Below are 23,711 nucleotides of genomic sequence, written 5' to 3'. Positions count from 1 at the left end.
CGATGCATTTGTTACAACTGATGAACCTACATTGACACATTATTGTTACCTGGAGTGATGGTTTCCATGTGTCACCCAGATAGTATCATAGAGAGTATTTTCACTGACCTAAAAATCCTCTGTGCTCTGCCTATTCCTCCCCTGCCCTCTTGCCCCTCAACCCTTGGAAACCACAGATCTTTTTATTGTCTCCATAGTTTTACCTTTTCCATAATGGCCTATAGTTGGCATCATATGCTATACTACACAGCCTTTCCAGATGACCTCAGGTTCTTAAGCACATTTGATGAATCTTAGTGACAAAGTCTGGTCATACTTAGCAACACTTTTTGTATGTTAATTAATTTGCATTATAATAAAAATCACACATTCCTGTCTCCATTGTTTATTCATTTACATTTCAATTCAGACTGTCAGCTCTTAATGGCCAAGAACTCCCTCTATTTAATTTGATTAATCATCCAAATTGATTTTTAATTATTAGTGCTGCTAACCTAAACAATAAAACAGTTACATTGTCAGAAAAATGGTTTATTCAGGAATAGCAGAGAATTGCAATTTGGGATATGCAAGCTATAGCAAAAAACACAGGCAAATGCAACAAAGGAGAGGATTGTTATTTTATGATGAAGGAGGAATCAGAAGGGTTGTTTTGAATGTAAGTCCACTGGAGAAAAGCAAGAGTTCAGGATGATAATGGTTTCTTATTGGCTGGGTTGCAAAGGTAGCCTATTTGTGGTAGGAAATGCAATGTACAACTTTATCTGTTAAGGACTGTAGTTGATTCTTTCCTGTGGAGGATTGCTCTGTTGGGGTCTGTAACTGAAGTGGTGTGGGTGGTACAGCTGTAGCCTCCCAACTCCACTTTAGTGAGGTTTCCCTTTATTGATTTTCACAATGCCAATAGGACCCAGTCCAATTTATAAATAGGTTCTCACTGCTATTTGATAAAGGTGGGACTCCCATGCAGCTAAGTGCTCATGGAATTAAATCCTTAAGCATTGGCAGAGAAAAGCTTGCCCTACAGTAATTATTTCAGTGATGAATGAGAAAAACTACAGTTGGCACATACCCTCTTTGCAGGAAAGCAATGTTATTCTCAGGAGACTCTAGGAGTTTTAGTTATCAGTGGTTTGAGTCTCTGAGTAGGTTGTTAAACCCTTAGAATTAATTTTAAGCTAGAGTCCCAGAGCATCTGGTACTAACATTTATATTAAATGATTTGAAAATGCACAGAGTAGTTTGTCAGCATTCGGAAGAATGAAAAATACAACAATAATAAGGCATATAATTGGGGGAGGGATAAAAGAGAGAATAAGCGTTTTATATCTGTTTGGTAGATCTAGGTTCCACTTTCTTTGTGGGTTGTCATAACCCTGTAAGTTGAAGACAAACGCTTAGGAATGAAATTCCAGCTTTCCCAAAGTAAACCACCTGTTTTGGATTATTCCTTTTGGCTTGCCTAGAAATAGTTTCCCTGTGTGCACTTTAGTAGAAGAAACGCAATAACGGGAGTCCAGAGGGGGAGCACTCAAAAGGCTCTTTGCCACTGTAGCTGTGCACTCCAAGCCGCTGCTGGGGTCTCCGTTTCCTGACCTATATAAAAGGGGGGGGTGCTGAAGACACAGTTTCATAGAGTTTCAGCTCTCTGTCGTCCTCTCTGCCATTAGTACGGTGCAGAATTTCGAGTAAGTGCTCAGTTATTGCTTGCTGAATGAGTGTTATTTTTTAATCCGTTGCAAATCCATACCGGGATTTGGGCCTAACCCAGCCTGGCGCTGCCGGGGGGCGGTGGGAGGGGGAGGAGGCGGCACCGGTTTTCCGCGGGGGGCGGAGCTTCGCGCAGCTCCCGCGCGCAGGGGGATGGGGGCGGAGCTTGCCGCCGGTGGGGGGCGGGGCCAGCGCGGGGACTTCCCCTGGGCTGAGCTGCGCAGCGGGTGCGGAGGGCGGGAGCGCGGTGGCGGTTCGGGGGGTTCTGTGAGGCTGGCGGGGGTGGGCGGGCGCGCAGCCGCCGACCCCTGGTGGTCCCCCGGGCTTGGTCCCTTTCCGGAGGAGTCGGCTGCAGGCGGGGAGGGAATTGCTGGGAGGCTGAGAGCTGCTCGGCCGCGAGTCCTTTGGGGTCGCGAGCATGTGTACGTGCGCGTGTTTATCTAAGGCCCCGCGCGGCGGCCGGCACAGTCGCCTACCCTTTCGGCTAACTATGGTGGCTCCTCGGCGCCTAACGACGGCGACACGTAGCCGGGAGGCGGCTAGGTCCTCCCCGCCAAGTGGGCACCCCTAGATCGCGCCCGCTCCTTGTCACCCCCGCCCCCCCCTCCCCCGCCCCCCAGAGGGGACAACTCCGGCTCCAAGCCCTGGCCGTGAGGGAGCGCTGTGGGGACGCGCTGCCCTGCGCCTTGAAGTGTTGGGCAGGTGGTGGGAGTTCCTGAGGCTTCAACATCAGGATTTTAAAGCACCTGTCTCTGTCATTTTTACTTTTAGGGTTTTGGCCAAATTGGGCGAGGGCACAAAATAACCACTTACCCCTTCTCACCGAGGAAGAACGGGAGAAAGGGTAAGTAAGGAATGATCAAGGGTGGAAGGAGCTAGGACTCTGTAAGAAAGAGCAAGGGAGACAACAATCGAGAGCCACAACTGCCCCTGGGGGATGTGGGGGCCAAATTCTACCGTTATCATCAGGAAACCGAGGCCCACCTTCAAGGCTCACAGACTCCAAGCCCGAAAGTTTTCTCAGGCCTAGAGCCTGTAGAGCTGGCTGGGAACTTGACAGCTTGGCATAGATCCCTTTTAGCTACTTGACCCGACAGCTTTCTGTCGTTACCCTTCCCGTCTTTGGAACGTTGGTCTTGCAGTTGTCTGCCTCCCCACCATGGCGCTCTCTAAGCTACCTTTGATTAATCCCCCAGACTGTAGTCATTAAACAATCATGGCCCTGCTTGATTACTGACAGGGACCCACCCACAGATTTTTTTTTTTTTTTTTTAAGAGACTTCTGTAAAAATTATTTAGAACGCCAAAGGGTAAAAATAACAATATCATAACTGTTGAAATTCTTTTGGGATCTTCTCTCAAGCTCATAGAGGAAGGTTTTGTTTTTGTTTTTGATTTTCGATTTTTGCGTGGGGGTGAAATTACCAGGCAGGGCCATTTTTCCTTGACTTTGATACCCCTTCACAAATACTCTCTTCCCTTCTGAAAAGTGGCCAAACACACACTGAAACCCTCGGAGGTTTGCTGTGATTTTCAGTGTGGTGTCTTACACTGGTTCTTTTGTGCAAATCTTCCATCACTTGCCATCCTTCTACCTTCTTACTGGAATGAAACACAGCTCCTCTCAGAACATTGGGAATGCCTTATGCATCCTATGTGTCCCATGTAAACAAGTGTTTTCAGTTAGTTAAAATTCAGGTTAGCCCCAAGCAAGAATGTAGCAAACCATTCTGGATACTTACACAGGAGAGCCAGAATTGCTTTCTGTGGCAACTTGGCCCTGGCTGCCTGTACCCTTAACCTGCCTTCTTACTTGTCTGTGTATATGGCTCAGATAGCCATATACATAATGTACGAAAAACTAGAAAATAGTTGTTTATGGATGGGTTCATTCATTAGCGCAGTAGATATTTATTTATTATCTTTTCCTACCAAACGACCGAGCACTGATGTATAAGTTGGATGGTAAGAATGATGAGCCTGTGTTGGAGATGGCCATTTGGGGCAGGCCTTTCATCAGTTTTCTGTGGATTTTCAGAATAGTTAAGTGTTACTGTAAAGACCTTCCCTATACTATTGAGCTTAGTCTATACAGTGTTGCGGGTGGACAGTGCTATTTTTCTGCCTTCTAGCACGTTCAGTGGTAAACTTTCAAGGATTACTGACGTGGTGATTTGTGTCCTTTTTTAGAATAGTGTTGTTACTGGACAGAGAATCAGTTCTGAACTCAGGTTAGGCTGCTGACTGCTTGAAAATCAATACTTGAGAGACAGGTGATGGTGGCAAAGGAAAGATTGCTTTATTGAGGAAGCCGGCAACCTGGGAGGATGGTGGACTAATGTCTCAAAGACCATCTTCCCAGTCCAGGTGCAGCTGGAGAGTTTTTAAGGGGAAGGCGTGAAGAATGGGGAGAGGGGGCATTCTCCTGATTGCCACATTCAGGAGAAGCTGGCACCCAGGCGGTTAGTTGTGTGTCGACATGACCCTGAAGAGGCTCGTTGTCATCGGTGGCAGCTGTTTTCTAATGTGATTAGGTGTTATCTTCTGGGAAAGTTTGGTTCTTCACTCCTCAAGGCCAGCGGTTTGCAAATCTCCAGGAAAGTAGGTTAGTTTGGCTACAGACCAATGGACTTAGATCAGCAAGCACAAAGGGCATAAGCTTGAGGCAAGTTAACCCTTAAGACTGGTTGGAGTGCTGTTACAGTGTTATAGTCATTTTCCAGTGTAGTAAGTGTATTGTACCAGTATAAAAATTACATGAGGATAATGGTTTGAATTGTTGCATAAAGATAATGTAAGATGAGAAAATATGGAGAGTGTTATGGGGGATTCACTTAAGAAAGTAAGTACTAGGCTGGTCACCTGTATGAGTTTCTGGTATATTTAACCTCATTTTTTATTGAAGATGACTTTTTCTGGTTACATAAGGTTAAAAATGAATCTTGCAGGGATATGAAAGATGGAAAGCAAGTCTCTTAAGAGCCTACTCTTAGATGAACCTTCTCAACAATTTGTGTCTATTTCTTCAACTATTTGTTTCATGATTATATGTTACTATTTGGCCTTCTACCTCTATGTTCTTGTCTGTGTACCAGGCCAATCCTCCTGTAGAAGTGGCATGGCTTTTAGATTCTTTTAGACATTGGCTTGAGTCCTGGCTCTTATCTCATAAGCTCTGCGACTTTGGACCAGTTAAAACTTTGCTCCCTAACGTCTCACCTGTCAAAACAGAACAATGAGTATATTTAAAAATGTGTAAAAAAACAGCGTCTGGCATATAGATACTAACTGTTAACTTCCCTCCTTTTTTATCTGGTCACTCATCACATTCTTCATGATCTTTGCTATTGAAGTAAGGTATCTCGTATTTCACTTTCCTGAAGGTGGATGTTTGCATTTTCACAGTCACGACTTGTTATATCTGATCCTAGAATTTCTGGGACAAGGACTGACCCCTGATGTGGCTTGAATTCCCCCTATGAAATCATTCCACAGCTATGCCTATAGAGTGTCAGCTTGAAAAATGAAGGGAAAGGGTTTCTATAAATGTGTTTATAAAGCTCTGACACTGTTCCTAACGTGGGAAAGACATACCACCGCATTTAGCTGAGTGCTTAAATTTAGGACTTCTATTTCAGAAATGTCTTTGGTTTATAAGAATTACAATAAAAATACTGATGCTACATGTCCAAACTGTCATGATTTTGCCAAGTTGTGGGTTTAATATACAGTTAAGCTGTGTATTTAGTGTATCTAATACAGCTCTGGAAGCCAAGAAAGACAAGTCCACAGACATCAGATTTTACACCAGACATCTGGCTTCACTTTGCTAAGGAGTACATTTTGTCAGTAGATTAGAGGCCTATCAGCTCTAGTTGGTGACATTGTATCATCAGCTCTGGTCTGTAGGGTTTAGTGTGATGTTTTATTCAAATGACAGCACACGCTAAATGGGCACCTGGTCAGAGAAGCACACTTCCCACAGGTGTCTTCTGGTGTCGTTGCTCTTACAAGTTAACGAGGTAAAATAGTTTCTATCCTTGGTGATTTTTTTGTGGAAAAACATATTCTTGTATTTCAGAAATTCATTTCCAAGTCCATTTTTGTTTGCAGTGTTGAACGGTGTACTTACAGAAATCAAATAACAAATAGACTTTAGATTTCCAGATCAGGACCCCAAAAAGCTATTTTAACTCATTATATGCCCATTATGTATCAGTGGTACTACAGACTCTAGCCAACATTTATAATAGGGTTTTGGAGAATAATATATTTTGAGTTCCAGCCTAGAATAGCGGAACCACATCCCTCATTTTGAGGCAGTCAGGAATATAGAAATACTCTAGATGCTATTACTTATGGGTTTTCAAGTAGGCTCTGTGATTGCTTAGCTGTGATCTTGGATACAAATTCTTTATCTGTAAAATGGAATAATTGCTCATGATTATTGTGAGATTTAGTGAGCATTTGTAAAGTAGCACAATATCTGGTTCAAAATTAGCCATCAGTAAATAGTAGTTTCATTTCTTCCCTCTCGGTCTTGGCCACAAGAACAAAGGTTATCAGCCCCCTAACCCCCACCTTAGATCTCAGAATAATCCACTGGCAGGATTTGTGGCTCCAGCAGAGAGACATTACCCCTGGAATCTGGAATTTAGTAGTGGGGGCTGAGAAAAGGCTATGGAGAATAACAAAAGGGAGGAGTGGTGAACTCACAGAGGAAGGTGCCAATTTTTGCTCAGTCCATGGATTTAGGTTGATGAATTACTTGACTCGTAGAAAGAACCACCTTTATCTCTGGCCTTTCTGTTGATCTTTTGTCAGCTGCTCCGTTGGAGATTCTTACCTCCTTATTGATGCTTAGTCCAATGATAGTTTCTTTCTTTCTTTCTTTCTTTCTTTCTTTCTTTCTTTCTTTCATTACCTCGCTATTACCTGAATAATCATGTATTTCTATTTTTTTTTTTTTTTTTTAATGGGTGGGACTTAATAATAGATGTCTGTACTTCGTAAAGATCTGGTCTTTTTCTTTGGTTTAAAAATTTAAAAATTTTCTTTTTCTTTTTTTCTTTTAATGTTTATTTATTTTTGAAAGAGAGACAAAGTGTGAGCAGGGGAGGGGCAGAGAAACAGGCTGGCTCTAGGCTCTGCATTGTCAACACAGAGCCCGATGCAGGGCTTGAATCCACGAACCATAAGATCATGACCTGAGCTGAAGTCAGATGCTTAACCAACTGAGCCACCCAGGAACCCCCGATCTGGACTTTTTCTATACTTGAAATCCAGTTGATCTTCTTGTCCTGTCATTAACCACTTTTTTTTTTTTTTTTTTTTTTTTTAACTATATGCTATTGTGCATTGAACTAGTGCTGAGGCTATAAAGATGAAGTCACTGTCCTTGGTCAAGGATCTTATAGTTTAGTAGGACAGTAGACATCTTGGCCAACAGTTCAAATATTGTGTACTATTTGCCATAACAGAGGTATAAGTGCAAAGGAAGGCTAGCAGGAGCTCTTGATCCCTGATGGAAATGTCACGGGAAGATTTTAGCAGTGGTTGTGTTTTGAACTGAACCTTGAAAGCGGAGTAGAAGTGGGCAGGTTGACAAGCAGGAGAGAGCATTTCCACGTGGGGCTCATAGCCTGAATAGTTGTATGGCATTACGAGGGCATGTTGTGTTCATGGAACTATATATAGGTCAGTTACATTAGGGCAAAGTCAGGAGTGAAAGGAGATGAAACTGGATAGCTAGGTCAGGGCATACTTTCTATGCCACGTGCGGCATTGTGAGCGACATGAAAGGTCACCTTGAAAGCAAAGTGCCGGGTCGATTGGGGGTGGAGTGAGGTGCTGGGTGGGGATGTGGCAAGACTGGAGACCTGAGCAGACAGTGTATTAGTATGGATAATGGCCACTCGAGAGCTGGGACAAGGCTGGAAGTAGTGGGGAAACTTAGAAGTAAACTTAGAAGTTTAGGAAAAATATTTAGAAGGAGGGGAAATTGGTTCGTCTTCATGACTGTTTGAATGTAACAGAAAGGGGAGAGTGAGGGTGCTGGAGTAGCTGCCAGATTTCTGACTGGTGAGAGGGTAGGGAGAAGAGGAAGCAGCTCTGGGCTGGGGGCAGCTGTTGAGTTCAGGCTGGGACAAGTGATTAAGGAGCTTGCTGGACATGTCCTTGGCGAGTTGGGACTGTCTAGGAGGCCATTGGATATACGGTCCTGGAGTGTCACAAGAGATGTGGAGGCTGCATGCAGAGGCAGATTTCTGAGTGCTTACTATGTGGAGAGTAGTTGAAGGCATGGGTAAGGACAGAAGTGCTTAGAGGAACTGCATAGAAAGAGAAAAGGGCTCAGGTAAGTTTTGGAGAATACTGAATTTTTGGGTACACACCAAGACAGAAGGGGAGTGGCCAGAGAAGCTGGGGGAAAAGAGAAAGCAAAACTTTTCAGGCCAACTTGCAGAGTTTCAAGAAGTAGAACCCAATTAAAACTGTAATGCTATGAATCATCAAGCATGATGAGGATTGTAAAGTAGAATCAATGGCTCCGTTGGTTTGGTGGGGGCAGAAAGTACACCGCGTGGGCAAAAGGAGTGAATAGGAGAGGAGGAAGTGAAGAGAGAGTAAGTATGCCTGGGCCCTTTCTCAGAGATTCTGACTTCACTGGTCTGCAGTCCAGAATTTTCAAAGCTCTAATATGTGTCCAAAGATGAAACTCAGTGTGGCAGGCTTCTTTTTTTGAGGGGAGAGACAGCATGTATGTATATTGAGAGGAAGGGGCCCCACAGACAGGGAAGTGTTGAAAATATAATTGCCTGTAATCACGGTTCTTTGTTATGCTTTCTAATGAATGAAAATCAGGTTGTCGCTGTCTTTGCCTAATCTTCCCTTTAAAACAAATAAACAAACAAACAAAAAATGCATACCTGACCCCCACTCTTGAATATCCTATTTACCCTTTTTTTTTCCTTGTCCAAAGTCCCACTGATAACTTGCTTTCACTGCATCTGGCCTTTTTTCACTTACATCATTCTCTGACCTAATCCAACTGTGGCGGGGGGGAGGAAAAAGTCCCCTTTCTTTTATTAAAAACTGAAAAATGTCAACAGAGTGTGTACTAGGAAGCTAAGGGGGAATTAACCATGCCAAACATAAAAAAAAATCATTTGATTTAGCAAACATTTATTAATATCTGCTGTCTTCAAGGCTGTATAATATGGAAGGCTACATAGGATGGGAAGGATGAATGAGATAGGAATCCTGCCCTTAAGGACTTCTCAGGTCAGTGAGAGAAATGGATGTGTAAATAAATGCCTTATGCAATATGTGCTGTTATAGAGGTCCAAGGCAAGATGGATGTAAAACAATGGACTTCTTTCTTTTGTGTTAGCCACAAGACTTTGCACAGGTGAAATCTCAAGGTGACACGTGAGCTAGAACTTGCAGTGGAGTGAAGTTATAGGATGCTGAGGTTCGAGGAGTGGGATCAAGGGAATAAAATACTCCTTGGTGGTCCCATGATAGTGGCGGAATGGGTTTCAGTTTTTCATCTCTTCTTCCTCCTTGTTCTGTTTGGTTTACTGCAAGATGTCTGTGTCTTTCAGGGAACTTTGGAGGATAAAGATGTTTCAGCTGACATATAGAGATACCCACAGTTTTTCCTTTTCTAGTACAAACTTTCTATGAATTTACTACAACTCGTTTATTATATTCTAGATGACTAAAACAGACCAGAGCAATTAAATCAGAATCTCTTGGAATTATGTCCAGGTATTGATATTTTTCAAAATGCCCCCAGATGTTCTAATGCAGCCAGGGTAGAGAATGACTGAGCTAAGATATGGTGCAGCAGAAAAGTCTTGGAGTTGGAGCTAAAAAGTAATAGGTCAGATTTTCGTGATTCTTTTATTTGTTTTTTAATGTTTATTTATTTTGAGAGAGAGAGAGCGAGCAAGCAAGCAGGGGAGGTGCAGAGAGAGGGAGAGAGAGAGAATCCCAAGCAGACTCTACACTGTCAGCACAGAGCCCAATGGGGGGCTCAAACCCACAAACTGTGAAGATGGTGACCTGAGCCAAACCCAAGAGTTGGACCCCCAGCCAACTCAGCCACCCTGGTGCCCCTGTGATTCTTTTTAATAGCATGTGTCCTTAGTTAAGTTATTTAGACTTCTCTAAGCCCATCATCCTTTGGAAAATGGAGATGGCAGTAAACAGTCCTACCTTGTAAGATTGTGTGGGTCAAAAGAGGTGATTGTATAAAGGGACATTACGTGTAGATGTGGTTTTGACAATGAAATATTCTGTTGACTTTCTCTAGGATAAGACTGGCTAAGAGCTTGCCACCTTGCCCTGCAAGGTAGTAACATTTTACAGATTGGAATGTAAGATTTCACCATCATGAGCATTTTGATGCTATATTTTACTGTATTTGCATAATGCTAAAATGTTGAGGACCTAAAGCAAAAATATAAATCCTTAAAGAAACAGTCAGCAGTTGAGCATTTCTCATCTGACACATTAATTCTATTTAAAATTATACAAATGTTTATTGTGACAAAGATTGTAAAGTGTATAAAAATTCTCAATGTTAGTAATGTGATTGTTGAGTATTAAAATGCTCTAAATAGGTTTTCATTTTTATTTATTTATTTATTTATTTTAAATTTTTTTTCAACGTTTTTTATTTATTTTTGGGACAGAGAGAGACATAGCATGAACGGGGGAGGGGCAGAGAGAGAGGGAGACACAGAATCAGAAACAGGCTCCAGGCTCCGAGCCATCAGCCCAGAGCCTGACGCGGTGCTCGAACTCACGGACCGTGAGATGGTGACCTGGCTGAAGTCGGACGCTTAACCGACTGCGCCACCCAGGCGCCCCTCATTTTTAAAATCTATACATTAAAATATAGAAATCTTCCAGAAGACAGTAAAAACTCCACAAAGTACCATGGAGCACCATGTAGTCAATTATATTATAGGTCCCATCATGTCTGTTATGTACAGAGGGACATGTAACTGTGTCTTTTTTTTTTTTTTTTTTTTTTTTTTACTGTGGGATGCCTGGTATATTAGTGTTGGTCCTATAATCACATAAGAATGATCATCCTATGGTATTCTAACATATTTTACTTGAGAAGTAGTATTATTTAATGGAAAGGAAACTGAACCTAAAGCCTCAGATTGGGTTCTAGATCAGGTTTCCCTGCCCACTTCTAAATGGTAGTAGCTAGGTTAGTTTCTCTGAGCATCACATGCAAAATTGGGATGCGTTAGCTCTCTGGTTGCTTTGTAACATATCAAAAGCTCAGTGGCTGAAAACAACAATAATCATTTATTAAATCATGGTTTCTGTGGGTCAGCAATTTGGGTGGTTCTGGCTCAAGGGTCTCATGAGGTTGCTGTCAGATACCAGCTAGAGGTGCAGTTATTAGAGGGCATGCCTGAGGCTAAAAGGTTCACTTCCAAGATGCCTACTCACATGGCTGGCAAGTTGGTGTTGGCAATTTGATTCCTCTCCATAAGGGCCTGACCATTCAGCTGCCCTCACACCATAGGAGCTGGCTTCCCCAGAGTGACATACAGGAGACCAATGTGCAATCTGTAGAGCCTTTTATAACCTATCCTTGGAAGTCACACACCATCATTTTGATGTCTGATTGGTCTCATGGGCCAGCCCTGATTCAGAGTGAGAGTACACAGTGTATGAGGCATGCATCATTGGGGACCATCTTGGGGGGTTGGCTGTCTGACAAGATAACCACCTCTACCCAGCACAGCATAGCTTTGAATTTCAATGAAGACTTTATGGAAAATCCTTTATAAACCATTAAAGCAATAGATACATTTTCCAACTTTTTCACATCTTCTAGTGTAAAAGTAGTACATCTGATGGGAGAAAATCGTGAGCAAGAAAAGTAACCATAGCAAGAACCTGTCAGTCACCTAGGTAGGTTTTCTCCTAGATAGTCTACCTCCTTGATGAAATCTCTGAATGTCTGATGCTCATTTTTATATCTGTCTTTTGGAATTTGCTCTGTTTTGCCTGGATTATAGTCATTTGTGGACTTGTCTTACCCTATGTTGGACTGGAAACTTTTAAAGTAGGGGCTACATCTTACTCTTCATTGTCTTCTGGCACCTTTAACTTAATGCCTGGTACTTCAGTGGTGTTTAATTGCTATTAACTGAACTGAATGGGATCACTGGCAAAACTCCAGTCTTTACGCCTCTCCTGAAATTTCAGATGCCGAGGGTCATTATTTGCTCAGGTGGTATTGATGATGGTGGTGGCTCCTGCCAGAGCCATCTTTAATCCTGTCTGATGGGTCTTTGATTTGCCACTCTAGCCCTTAGCCTCTCCTAAATGCCTCAGATGTTCGGGTCTGCCAGGTGCTTAGCCTGTTCTCAATGTTGACCAAAGCAAGCAAGCACCCCCTCGCCCACCCCCCAACATACACACAGTCATTCGTGTATGACTGTTTCAGAATCTCATTGAACTCCTGCTTAGTTTGGTAACTCATAGCATATTTTTGACTTAGATTAAGAATGCCCACAAGATAATGTCTTTCTTCCATGTGATAAATCATAAAAATTTTATCTTTGCCATTTTATCCAAAAATTTATTCCGAGAGGTAGGTCTTTGTCATGACACTTTGACACATGCATTTGTATATATCTTTCTTTTGAAAAATGTTTGTAGCATTTATGGTCAGCCTTTGAAAAATCATCTTGCTTGTAGCTGGAGGACACATTGTAAACACATTATCAAGTTTAGGTGTTCTGGTTTTAGAATCATGTACAGCAAAGACTTTTTTTTTTTTTTTAAAGAAGGGAAATGTTTGTAATAGCATATTTTACATTTTAGGAAAATTTAATTTTATGCATTTTTCACATTATGTAGACCAATAAATTCAAAGCATCTCAGGATTCTTTTCTGCTTTCTGCTCTGTCTGGTGGATTTTCCTGCTGATTTCTCTCTTTAGGTATTCTTCACTTCCTTCTCCATTACCTGCCTTCTCTGTCTGTTGTCTGTACCAAATTTTCTGCCTGTCTTTGGGCTTAGTCAACTGATGTCATGTTTGAGGATGAGTGGGCTACAAAGGGCAGTGGGCATTGTGAGGGGCACTGAGTCTGTAAAGAAGAGTTCAACTAAAGGTTAGGGTTGATGGTAATCAAAGGTGTTCTTTGCTAAGTAGGTAATAGTGGACCTGTAGAGCAACACTTGGTAGGAAAAGATTAGAGTTGCCACAGATAATTTGTGTTAATTTTTTAAAATAGATTTTATTTTTTTTAGAGCAGTTTTAGGTTCACAGCAAAATTCAGGGGAAGGTACGGATATTTCCCATATACCCCCACCCCCACACATGCGTAGCTTCTCCCATTATCAACATTACTTACCAGAATGATACATTTATTACAACTGATGAACCTGCACTGATGTAGCATTATCACCTAAAGTCCATAGTTTGCATTAGGGTTCACTCTTTGTATTGTACATTCTATTGTGCACTTGAACAAATCCGTGATAACGTGTCCACCATTATAGTATCATACAGTAGTTTCACTGCCCTCAAAGTCCACTGTATTCTACCTATTCATCCTTCTCTCAGCCCCTGACAATCGTAGATCTTTTTACTGTGTCCATAGTTTTGCCTTTTCCAGAATGTCATATAGTTGGAATCATACAGTATGTAGCTTATTTCCTTAAATTTTACTTTGCCTGGTGTAGCAGATAATTTACAAAGTATTTTGGTATTTTTCCAAGAGCTTATTTAATGAGAGTTTTATTAGTGTCACATTTAAATACTAAGTAATTATTATTTAGTTCTGTTAAATAATAACTATTTAGTATCATTATGAAGGAGTTTGAGGCATTTCATAAACTAATTAGCTTTTTTATGAATCTCTTTCTCGTGTAAGAGAAGTACTGTAGTCTGAACACATGAGTTATGACAGTAATAGTTTAAGTTTCAGATGAAGATTGTGTGAGACGTGTGCATGATGTTAATATTCTAAACATTTCATTAAAACCTGTATTTTAAAACTTAAAAAAATAGTAAATATAAATTTCTATACTTTAAAGTGGTGATGTATGGTGAAAAGATGGAACGAGTTTATGAGGTTTTATTCAAGTGCTAGCTCTACTATCAACTACGCGAACATGAACTTTTCGTCTCTGAACTTCATTTCGTTTTTTTGGAAAAATGGAGCTCACATGGTTATTTTTGAGTACTAGCCAAGCTGTTTGTTAGAATCCTATGTAAATTTTAATTCATAAAGAAATGTGAGTCTGAGTGGCTCAGTTTGTTAAGCATCTGGCTCTTGGTTTAGGCTCAGGTCATGATCTAGTGGTTTCATGAGTTCAAGCCCCACATTGGCTGTGCACTGACAGTTCAGAGCCTGTTTGGGACTCTCAGTCTCCCTCTCTCTCTCTGCCCCTCCCCCACTCGCACTGTCTTTTCTCTCTCAAAATAAATAAACTTAAAAAAAATTTTAAGAAATGTGAGGAATTATTTGGTTAATGAGTCATACCGGGTTATCACATTTAACTTTTTAATTTTTTTTTTTTTTTTTTTTTGGTTTTGCAGACAAGTAATAAAGGGCAGTAATAATTGGGGTTAAGAAGGTAATACTACAGAAAAGATGTATTATTTAGCTGTGTCCGAGAAAAAAATGCATTTTTTTTCTTCTGAATATGTCTTGTTTATTAAGGCTGCTTGTATCTTATTGTGAAAGGTATACACTTTGTGATATTCAGCTTGTGTGCTCCTAATCACATTTATTTCCTAGTTGTTAGCTTGAGATGTTAGTTCTCCCTTCAACAGCACGAATTATATTGCCACCTTCTGTATATAGTCAGAGACACATTATTAGATGTTTATGGTAGGAAAACATCTACCATTGAAGATGGTAGATGATTGAAGCCAGTAGGGCAAGGCATAGTTAGGTAGAAAGATTTTTGGGGGGGAAGAGAATGCAAATAGTCTTGTGAAGTTGAAATGTTGAGGCAAGTGATACATTAAATATAATTCTAGTTTCAAAGTGTCCATCTAGTTTAAAATACTTAGAGGAATGGTCAGCGACATACTAATGCATTATAGTTACAGAAAACTCTACACTTCCGAGTTTGAGAATGCTTGATGTTGTTTAGTTCACGATAAAACTCTAATAGTCACGTCCTTTATTAACATCCTTATTATCTTGCAATCTCATCTTTTTGTATCTGTACTAATTTAAAGTTCTTTTTTTGTCTTCAAAGTGTATTCTATGGCTGAAGACATGACATAGTTCTGTTTCCACCACATGTGCAGTCAGAACACACACACTTACTGATTAAGTTCACCATCTTTTATGGGCATGGTTTGTCGTGCTCCAAAACAATTAACAATAGTAACATCAAAGATCACTGATCACAGATCACTGTAGCGAGTATAATAATAATGAAAAAGTTTGAAATATTGTGAGAGTTACCAAAATGTGACACTGAGACATGAAGTGAGCAAATGCTATTGAAAAAATGGCACTAAGACACTTGCTTGATACAAGGTTGCTACAAACTTCAATCTGTAAAAAAACAGACAAACACACAAAGCATGATCTGCGAAGCACAATAAGGAGTAGTGCAATAAAACGAGGTATGCCTGTATAGCTTAAAGTTATAGAGGCCGCTCTCCATTCTAGGTTGACCTTCCCTACTATGATCTTCCATTGCACAAAATTCAGTTACTTTTATGCAACATAGTAGACTCTTACTAAATAGTTGTTGAATCGATGTTGTCTTTTGTATTTGCAGGGAGAGCAGAAAGATCATCTTAACCATTCAAAATAACCGATAGGGTTTGAACAAAGACATTTGGGAAGTACCTTTGTTCTTTAATTTAGAACCAATGAGAAACTATTTGTCTACAGTAAAAGGCCATGGAACATGTAGATTGAGGTTAGATTGTGAATGACCTAAATATTAGATTTAGTAGTCTGTCAGATTGGCAAAGAAACAAAGTTTGAAAACACAATGTGTTATTGAGGGTATAGGGAAATAGGCAGATTCATCATTGCTAATGGGAGTATGGATTTTTGCAGTTTTCATTGAGACCAATTTAGAAATAGTTAACAAAACTTAAAACACACATATCATTTGATTCCTTATTAGGATTTATTCTGCAGATCTTGTACTTGGATGAAATATATTTAAGGGTATTGTTGGCAGGAATTAGAAACAACTTAAGTGCCCATTCTTAGGGAATTGGATAAATAGATTATGGTACGTATAGTAGAATGTGTAGTAGTTAAAATGAATAAGGCAGTTGATATATACTGAAATGGAATAATTATTAAGTCAAAAAAAGATGCAGAACAGTGGGCATTAGTAGGTTAATATTTTGGAGGAGACTAAATTAAGATATATAGTTTCTTGTATATGTACAGAATATCTCTGGAGGGAATAATTAAAAAATATAAAATGCCTCTGGGGAGTGGCTGGAGAGCAGGGATGAGAGGGTGTCTTATTTTCTATTGTATACTGCCTTTTGGATATTTTGAATTTTGTATTATACAAAAATTTTTTTTTAATGGAAGAAACACATTCAACTCAAAGTATATTTCTGTATTACATATAATCCATTATGGAAAGTTAGGGAATAGAAAAGTGAATTTAAAAAATCCCTCTGGATCATATATCTGATAAGGGGTTAATATCCAGTCTATAAAAAATCCTATAATTCAACAACAAAAAACAAATAACTCAATTAAAAGATGAACAAAGGACATGAATAGACATTTCTCCAACAAAGATACACAAATGACTGATAAGAACACGAAAAGGTGCTCAGTATTACTAATCATTAGAAAAATGCAAATGAAAACCATGATGAGATACTATTAACTCATACTCATTAGGGTAGCTACTATTAAAAAAAATAGTAACAAGTATTGGTGAGGATGTGGGGAAATTATAATGCTATGCACTCTTAATGTAAAATGGCGGGCGCTTGGGGAGCTCAGTCGGTTAAGCGTCCAGCTTCCGCCCAAGTCATGATCTCATGCTTTTTGAGTTCGAGCCCCATGTCAGTCACGCTGCTGTCAGTGCAGAGCCAATTTTGAATCCTCTGTCCCCCTCTTTGCCCATCCCCAACTCCTGTGTGCTGTCTCAAGAATAAAGAAAGCTTAAAAAAATAATAATTGAAAAGTTTCTAAGACCCATTTTCATAGCAGCATTAATCACAGTACTCAAAAGGTGGAAGCAACCCATGTATCCACAGCTGGATGAATTGGTAAACAAAATGTGGAATACACATGTAGTAGGACATTATTCAGCCTTAAAAAGGAAGGAAATTCTGATATATGCTGCAACATGGATGATCCTTGAGGTAATTTGCTAAGTGAAATAAGCCAGTCACAAGACAAATTCCATTTATGTGAGGTCCCTAGAGTAGTCAAATTCATAAAGAAAGCAGGTTACTGGTTACCAGGGGTAGGGGGTAGGGAGGAATAAGGAGTTGTTTAATGGATACAGAGTTTCAGTTTTGCAAGAAAAGAGTTCTGGAGATTGGTTGCACAACAATGTGAGTATACTTATCACTATTGAACTGTGCATTTAAAAATGGTTAATGTGGTAAATTTTATGTCATGTGTATTTTGCCACAGTTAAAAAAATATACCCCCTCCCCCCAAAAAATCACCCTTAGGTGTAGTGGTGGGGAAGATGAATACGTAAATAAATGACTGATACAGAATATAATCTAAGTGTCCAAAATGAGGTGTAAACAAAGCTTTGGGTGCCATAGGATGGGGCATAGCTAACAGATTGGAGATTGCCTGTGACTTCATAAAATATGAGTGAGTTTTGAGCTTGTATTAGGAGACTGCAGCCTTAAGTGTGTGGAGAGGGTGGAAAGAAACCCAGGCTGAAAGAGTAGAACAAGTAAAGGCATAGGGAGGGAATGTGAAGGGTACCATCATAAAAGAGAAGAAGATGATGCTGGAAAAGAATCAGGTCAGACTCTGCATGTCTTTGACTATTGAGCCACATTTTTCCTGCCTAAGTTTGTGTCACTCTTGATTTGTTTGGGGTGTAAACTACTTTGAGGGCTTCCTCAATCCTGCTGGTGTTTTGTTTCCACCCAAGCCGATTCTACCTATTTTCTTCTTAGGGTAGCCACTTACATTCCTTTCCCTGATTATTTTTACGTATGTTGAATGGAAAACTCCCCTTCCCAGCTGCTTTTCTTTCATCTTGTTCTGCTTCTGTGTTGCACTAAGGCAGAGTCCTGTTTGCCGTGTGCCACAGAGGCCATCTTTTCTTAGATTTCTTCCAGCCAATGGAGCAGAATATGTTTAGTACACAAAGAGCTGAAGATGTTGTATTTCAAAGTTTTTCCCTAAATAAAGCAGTGTACAATATAAATTCACTGGGCCTTATTGATTTTCTCCGTGACAGGTGAGATACCTAATTTAGTTGCTTGGCTGATATGTCACTATTTTGTCTCTGCAAGCTATAACCTTGCTCTTTCACTCTTTTCATTAAAGAAGTGAATTCATAGAGTTGATAGGAACCGTGCGCAATTTTAAAGGTAGAATTTGTCCTTTAGCCAGGCATTAGATTGTTCTGTTTGTTTCTTCGATCTCTTTTTCTTCCTAATTTTCAGCTGTTAAAGGCAATAAATGGAGATGATGTGGATTCTGACTTCATCTGTCTTGCTAATTTTAATCTGCTAGGAACCGTGCAGTGGAAAAAAAAAAAATCTAAGAAAAACTATTTTCTGATCAGCTTCTACTGAAAATACTTAATCAAAGTAGTCAAAGGGGAAAGTTACATTCTCAAGGATTGCTACTTGATTATGGAATTAAAATTGTAAGAGTGGTGATTTATCTGAAGTGTGATTTTCTCTTGGGGAAAATTTGCCATCCCATTAGCATTTATTTGCATATCTTTTACTTTTAACAAATACATGATTGGATCTGAAGATAGAAGACTACATTTGCTCTTATATAAAATTAATTTTATGGTAATATCGACTACCTAATTATTATCTTTCTTTAAGTATCTTTGAGGAGTCTGTTGGTTAGAAAACATGTTGCGATCAGTGCCTTGGAATTAATCAAGGTGGTCCTGTTGACTTAGAGAGAGGGCTCATCTTGGCCTTTGTCTGACACATATTTTAGTTCTCAAGCTAACTAATAGGGCTAAGTTGGGGGAGAATTAGTCATAGTGGTAGGCCCTACCAGTCGTAGGAGGTGACTGGGCTTGGGTGGTGATGGTTGCATCAGCTTTGTATTTGACAAATGGAGCACACCAATATGGTTATGAATGTTTAACAGGTAAAGTAACTACTGCAAACAAGTGGTAGCTTAAAATTAATTGCAATTTTTGTTTAAAAAATGTGGTTGATTTTTAAGTACTTTGTTCTGTATTTGCTTTTATGTTTGCTGAAAATATTACACATGAAGATTATGCTTTAAATACTATAAAATGTCTTTCTACTATTAACTAAATGATTGTGGAAAATGTTACATTTTAAAGGTCATGTTGATTTTCTGGCATTTCCAGTTTTACATTTTACACATACAGTTGAATTGGTTTAGCTCCTAGTTGAGTGTTTAAAGATCCAGGTAATAAATGTAGAAGGGAAGTTGCAAAAGGGCACGATGTTTTGAAATGCACGTATCTTCCAGCTTTCCTGTGTTTCAACAGTGAAATATGAAGTTCTAAGAGCCAATACAGAGGGGCTGAAAGGATAGCAGGATAATAAATGTTTTCGGTGCTTAAGTCCAAAGACAACTCCAGCGATATTTTTCTCTTAATTGATGTTGTATATATAGATTTGTACTTTTCTTCCTTTTATACCCCTTCTGCATTTGAAAATTTATTAGAAATTAACGAGACTTGAGCATTTACCTTTTACATAGTGGATTGAACTAATTGTGTATTCAGAACACTCCTCATAAAAGTTGCATCTGATTGCTGTGGTAGCAGCTATGAAATCAATAACTCATGTTATGTTTATTGGGAGTGATGAATATTTACTGGGAGTGGTGACTAAGTGGGAGGTGGGGAACACAGTGCTTAAATGCACAGGCCATGGGGGCACATAATCTGGATTCAGCTCTGCTACTTACTGTCTGTGTGACCTTAGGAAGGTTACTCAAATACTGTGAACATTAGTTGATATCTTTCAATATGGGATAAGAGTAGGTGAATGTAAGAGATTAATCGAGGTAACAAAACAGAATAACGAAAATTTTTATATTAGTATCATTGATATAGCAATACAATATTTTAGATAATGCAAGTGAATATTCTTTACTAGAATGAAATTTTTATTTCATTGGTTTCACAATAAAATTGTTTTACAGTTTTTCTTTCTGTTTCCAATTAATGCTTCTTTCAGAGTTTACAGATTTGATAATAATTTGTGAAAGAGTATATCTGACTGATTTTGAGAGTGTCTGCCCATCACTCTATCCTTATTAAAAATGGAAGAAAACCTCACTGTACTGTTAGTCAAAAATTTTTATATGACTATCTAATGTTTGTACTGAAGTTAACACCTAATATAGCAAAATGTTGGTATAATTTTGGCCAAGGAAAAATAACATCTTAAATATTGCCTAGGGGATTCTGTTATGTCTGTCTCACTACTAAAACTGAACTTTCATCTGTGATTTTATTATGGCTAGACACAAATGATTCATTTGGCTAGACTCATGAAGAGGTGAGGTTGCCACCTTTCTTTGTAATTAATTGGATAACAAATTACTTGGCTAGGGAAAGGGGAAGGTCTTTAGGTGATATGTCTAGCCTTTTTTCAGAACAAAGATATATTAGGTTCTGAAAAACTTCTTCATTATTCAAAACTGATAGATATTAATTTAAATTGCTTTGAATTTCTATATGGCTCATATATTTTTATCTAGCTCATATACTCCCTAAAATCCATCAAAATTGTTACTAAATTTTCTTTCTGAGCCATTTACCATAACAACCATTGTGATGCTCCCTAATATCATTTGCTGTTGATGTATCAATAAAAATAAGTTTCTTACAAAATTGGAAGGATCAGGGAATTGTTCTCAGGGCCACCAAGCTGTTGATTAAGTTGACAACAACCTATTTGGTGACCTATATGAAAATAATTTTGTTTATTGTTACTGGCACTTATTTGTAAGTAGGGTTATATTTATCTTTGCTGCTGACAGCAGGAATATATTAGAAGTTTCCCCAAGTGTGTGTGTTATCTTGTACTACCCAACCAGCTATGTGATGTGTGTTTGTTAAATGAGCACATGTATAAAGACCAGGCAAGTGAACATGATTTCATGAGCATGGTAACCTTGCAGCAGAAGCCAGAAGTGGTCTTTGAGCACAGGTGCAGTGATGATGATGATGGGATATATATTGAAAGACAGGTAATTTTAGGAGTGGGGAGAAGGGGCTATTCTATGGATTTCTGATATGGAAGGTAAAGGCCTGAAGTTAGACTCAGAATCACAGATAGTTGAAGCAAAGAACCTTACAGGTAGTCCACTCAAACAGATGAAATGAATTGCTGGGTCATTGGCATAGCTAGGACTTGAATCCAAGTTTTTTGATTTCTCCTTTGGTGCTGAGCATGGGAAGGGAAGTAAAGATTTAGCTCTAGAATTAGATGGGTCCTTTGGTTCTTTGGGAATGACAGGTGCAGGGAGGTGCTATATCAGATAGATTGGGTGGCTCTCCAAACAGCCTGCTCAGGCCATCCAGTTTCTTTCTTATGCTCCTGACTGGTATTTAAAGGAACGGAGTGCCTGACACAGTCATACCAAACTGTCTCTCCATCAACATTATAAGTAGGTGGCAATATAAACCACATCTAAAGTTAAGTAGGGGTTAAGTGTCGGTTGAGCATCCTACTTCCACTCGGGTCATGATCTCACCGTTCGTCAGTCTGAGCCCTACGTGGGGCTCTGTGCTGGCAGCTCAGAGCCTGGAGCCTGCTTCAGATTCTGTCACTGTCTGTCTCTGCCCCTCCCCCACTCACACCCTGTCTTTTTTTAAAAGTAAATATTAAAAAAAAAAAAAAATTAAAGGGGTGCCTGGGTGGGTGTGTTATCTTGTGGCTCAGTCGGTTAAGCGTCCAACTTTGGCTCAGGTCATGATCTCCCAGTTTGTGAGTTCGAGCCCTGTGTTGTCCTCTGTGCTGACAGCTCAGAGCCTGAAGCCTGCTTCGGATTCTGTGTCTCCCTCTGTCTCTGTCCCTTCCTCACTCACACTCTGTCTCTGCCTCAAAAATAAATAAACGTTAGGGGCGCCTGGGTGGCTCAGTTGGTTAAGTGTCCGATTTCAGCTCAGGTCATGATCTCGCAGTCCATGAGTTCAAGCCCTGTGTCAGGCTCTATGCTGACAGCTCAGAGCCTGGAGCCTGCTTTGGATTCTGTGTCTTCCTCTCTCTCTCTCTGCCCCTTACCCGCTGGCACTCACTCTCTTTCTCTCTCTCAAAAATAAATAAACATTAAAGAAAATTTAAAAACATACATAAACGTTAAAAAAATAAAAAAAATAAATAAAATTAAGCAGACAGTCAAGACACACTTGCTTAGCGCTTGCAAATGCTTCACAAAATTCTAAGACTTTTAGGAGAGAGGAGTAAGCCATGGTACTTACTCTTTAGGGGCTTTGAGCATAGATGGGGAGAATGGACATATCTATACAAAGATAAGTAATAATACTGGGTGCCAAATGAGTGTGTGTCTAGTACATGTCAGAGGAGTTTGGGAGTGGAAGACAGTGCCGGGGCTTAGAGTTCTCATGTAAGGTTTCCCAGAAGAGATGAAAATTAGGTTGGTTCCTTCTCTACTCAGTAGCTCTTAGGAATAATTATATGTGTTCAATTGTAAAGATTTCGGATTCACCTAACTTAGGAAGTTACGGAGCTAGAAGTTGTTTTCAGATGTTTACCTGACTTGCAGTGGAATACCATTCCACAATTCCAGCAGTTGTGCAGAGGACGGCTGAAGGTTTCTGTTTTGAGACTCCCATTTCTGCTTATCACTGCTGAGTTCACCAGCAGGTCGAATTCTCCCTACTGGGGTGTTCCCAATGGTCTTCTGAATGTTGGGATATGGAGCCCCTTGGTTGCAGTTACCCTGTTCTCAATTTTTTTCTTTATTGGCCAAATAGTTAAAATTGCCACTTATGTGTGAGTTTGGTGAATTTTCTCATTTAAGGTGATCTTTTTACTAAGAGATTATTAAAGTGAGGTGGGGTATTCATGTAATATATATAAAACATAGCTGCAGCTGGCATTTCCAGTGGGCTTTTCTGTTGTTCAGTTATATTATTTTGGTGTTCTTTGTTATGAATCATTAACTTGAAGATTGGTACACAAATAATGCCATTAAACATTATAAGATAAATAATCTTATTGCTGCATCAGAGAATAAATACACTTCCCCAAACCCATGTTGTTTTTACTCTACCTGGATATCTGCATTCCAATGATATTTCTCATTTTATCACAAATAAGGGCCTATAAACCCGACAGAGGTGAATTTGAACAAGAAATATGAAAAATGTTAGTGCTCTAATTATATAGTTTGAGCCTTAGTCCACCTCTAATCCTTTAAGTTGGTGGTTTTTAACCTTTTTTTTCTTCTTATTTTTTAATGTAGTGAACCCTTCAAAGAAAATCTTTTTTGGAATTCTATTATTAAAAAAACCAAACAGATAGAAGCAGAGTAACTATGACTAAAGAAGGGAATCGGAGCTCAGAGTTTTGGTCACTTTGTGTTTGCTCCCTTTGGCCCTCATGCCTCTAGGGAATCCTTAAGGACACCATGGAGCTTGGGATAAAAACATTGCTTTTAAGGAAAAACAAGCTAAAAACTTCCTCAAAGTAAGCTTTTAACTGGAAAAATAATGTTGATGTCCTATAGTTGAATTTGGTTGTGAAAAATTACTTGATCCTTCTTACCCACCTTTACTGCCTTTAGCCATGAGTGTTGTGCTATGATTTCTGGAAGAAAAAA

The 23,711-nt window shown here is 39.6% G+C and overlaps 1 protein-coding gene across 12 annotated transcripts in view; it reads left to right on the top strand.

The window, feature by feature from the left end:
- The first annotated feature begins 1,668 nt into the window (after positions 1–1,668).
- The window catches only part of IMMP2L (inner mitochondrial membrane peptidase subunit 2), an 886,893-nt gene continuing 864,850 nt past the window's right edge, over positions 1,669–23,711 (top strand). For 2 of the 12 annotated variants that reach the window (XM_060632889.1, XM_060632892.2), the window contains exons 1-2: positions 1,882–1,937; positions 2,482–2,554. The gene's annotated coding sequence lies outside the window, so the exon portion shown is untranslated. Of the gene's footprint in view, positions 1,689–1,881; positions 1,938–1,960; positions 2,133–2,481; positions 2,555–8,192; positions 8,334–23,711 lie in introns of those variants that run through there. The other 10 variants (XM_060632890.3, XM_081795055.1, XR_014137314.1 and 7 more) reach the window with 8 other exon arrangements.

This window comes from Panthera onca, chromosome A2 (genome assembly GCF_046562875.1).
Source record: "Panthera onca isolate mPanOnc1 chromosome A2, mPanOnc1 haplotype 2, whole genome shotgun sequence".
NCBI classification, from domain to species: Eukaryota; Metazoa; Chordata; class Mammalia; order Carnivora; family Felidae; genus Panthera; species Panthera onca.
Note: the sequence above shows the minus strand (reverse complement) of the source record. Positions and strands in the feature narration are given on the sequence as shown.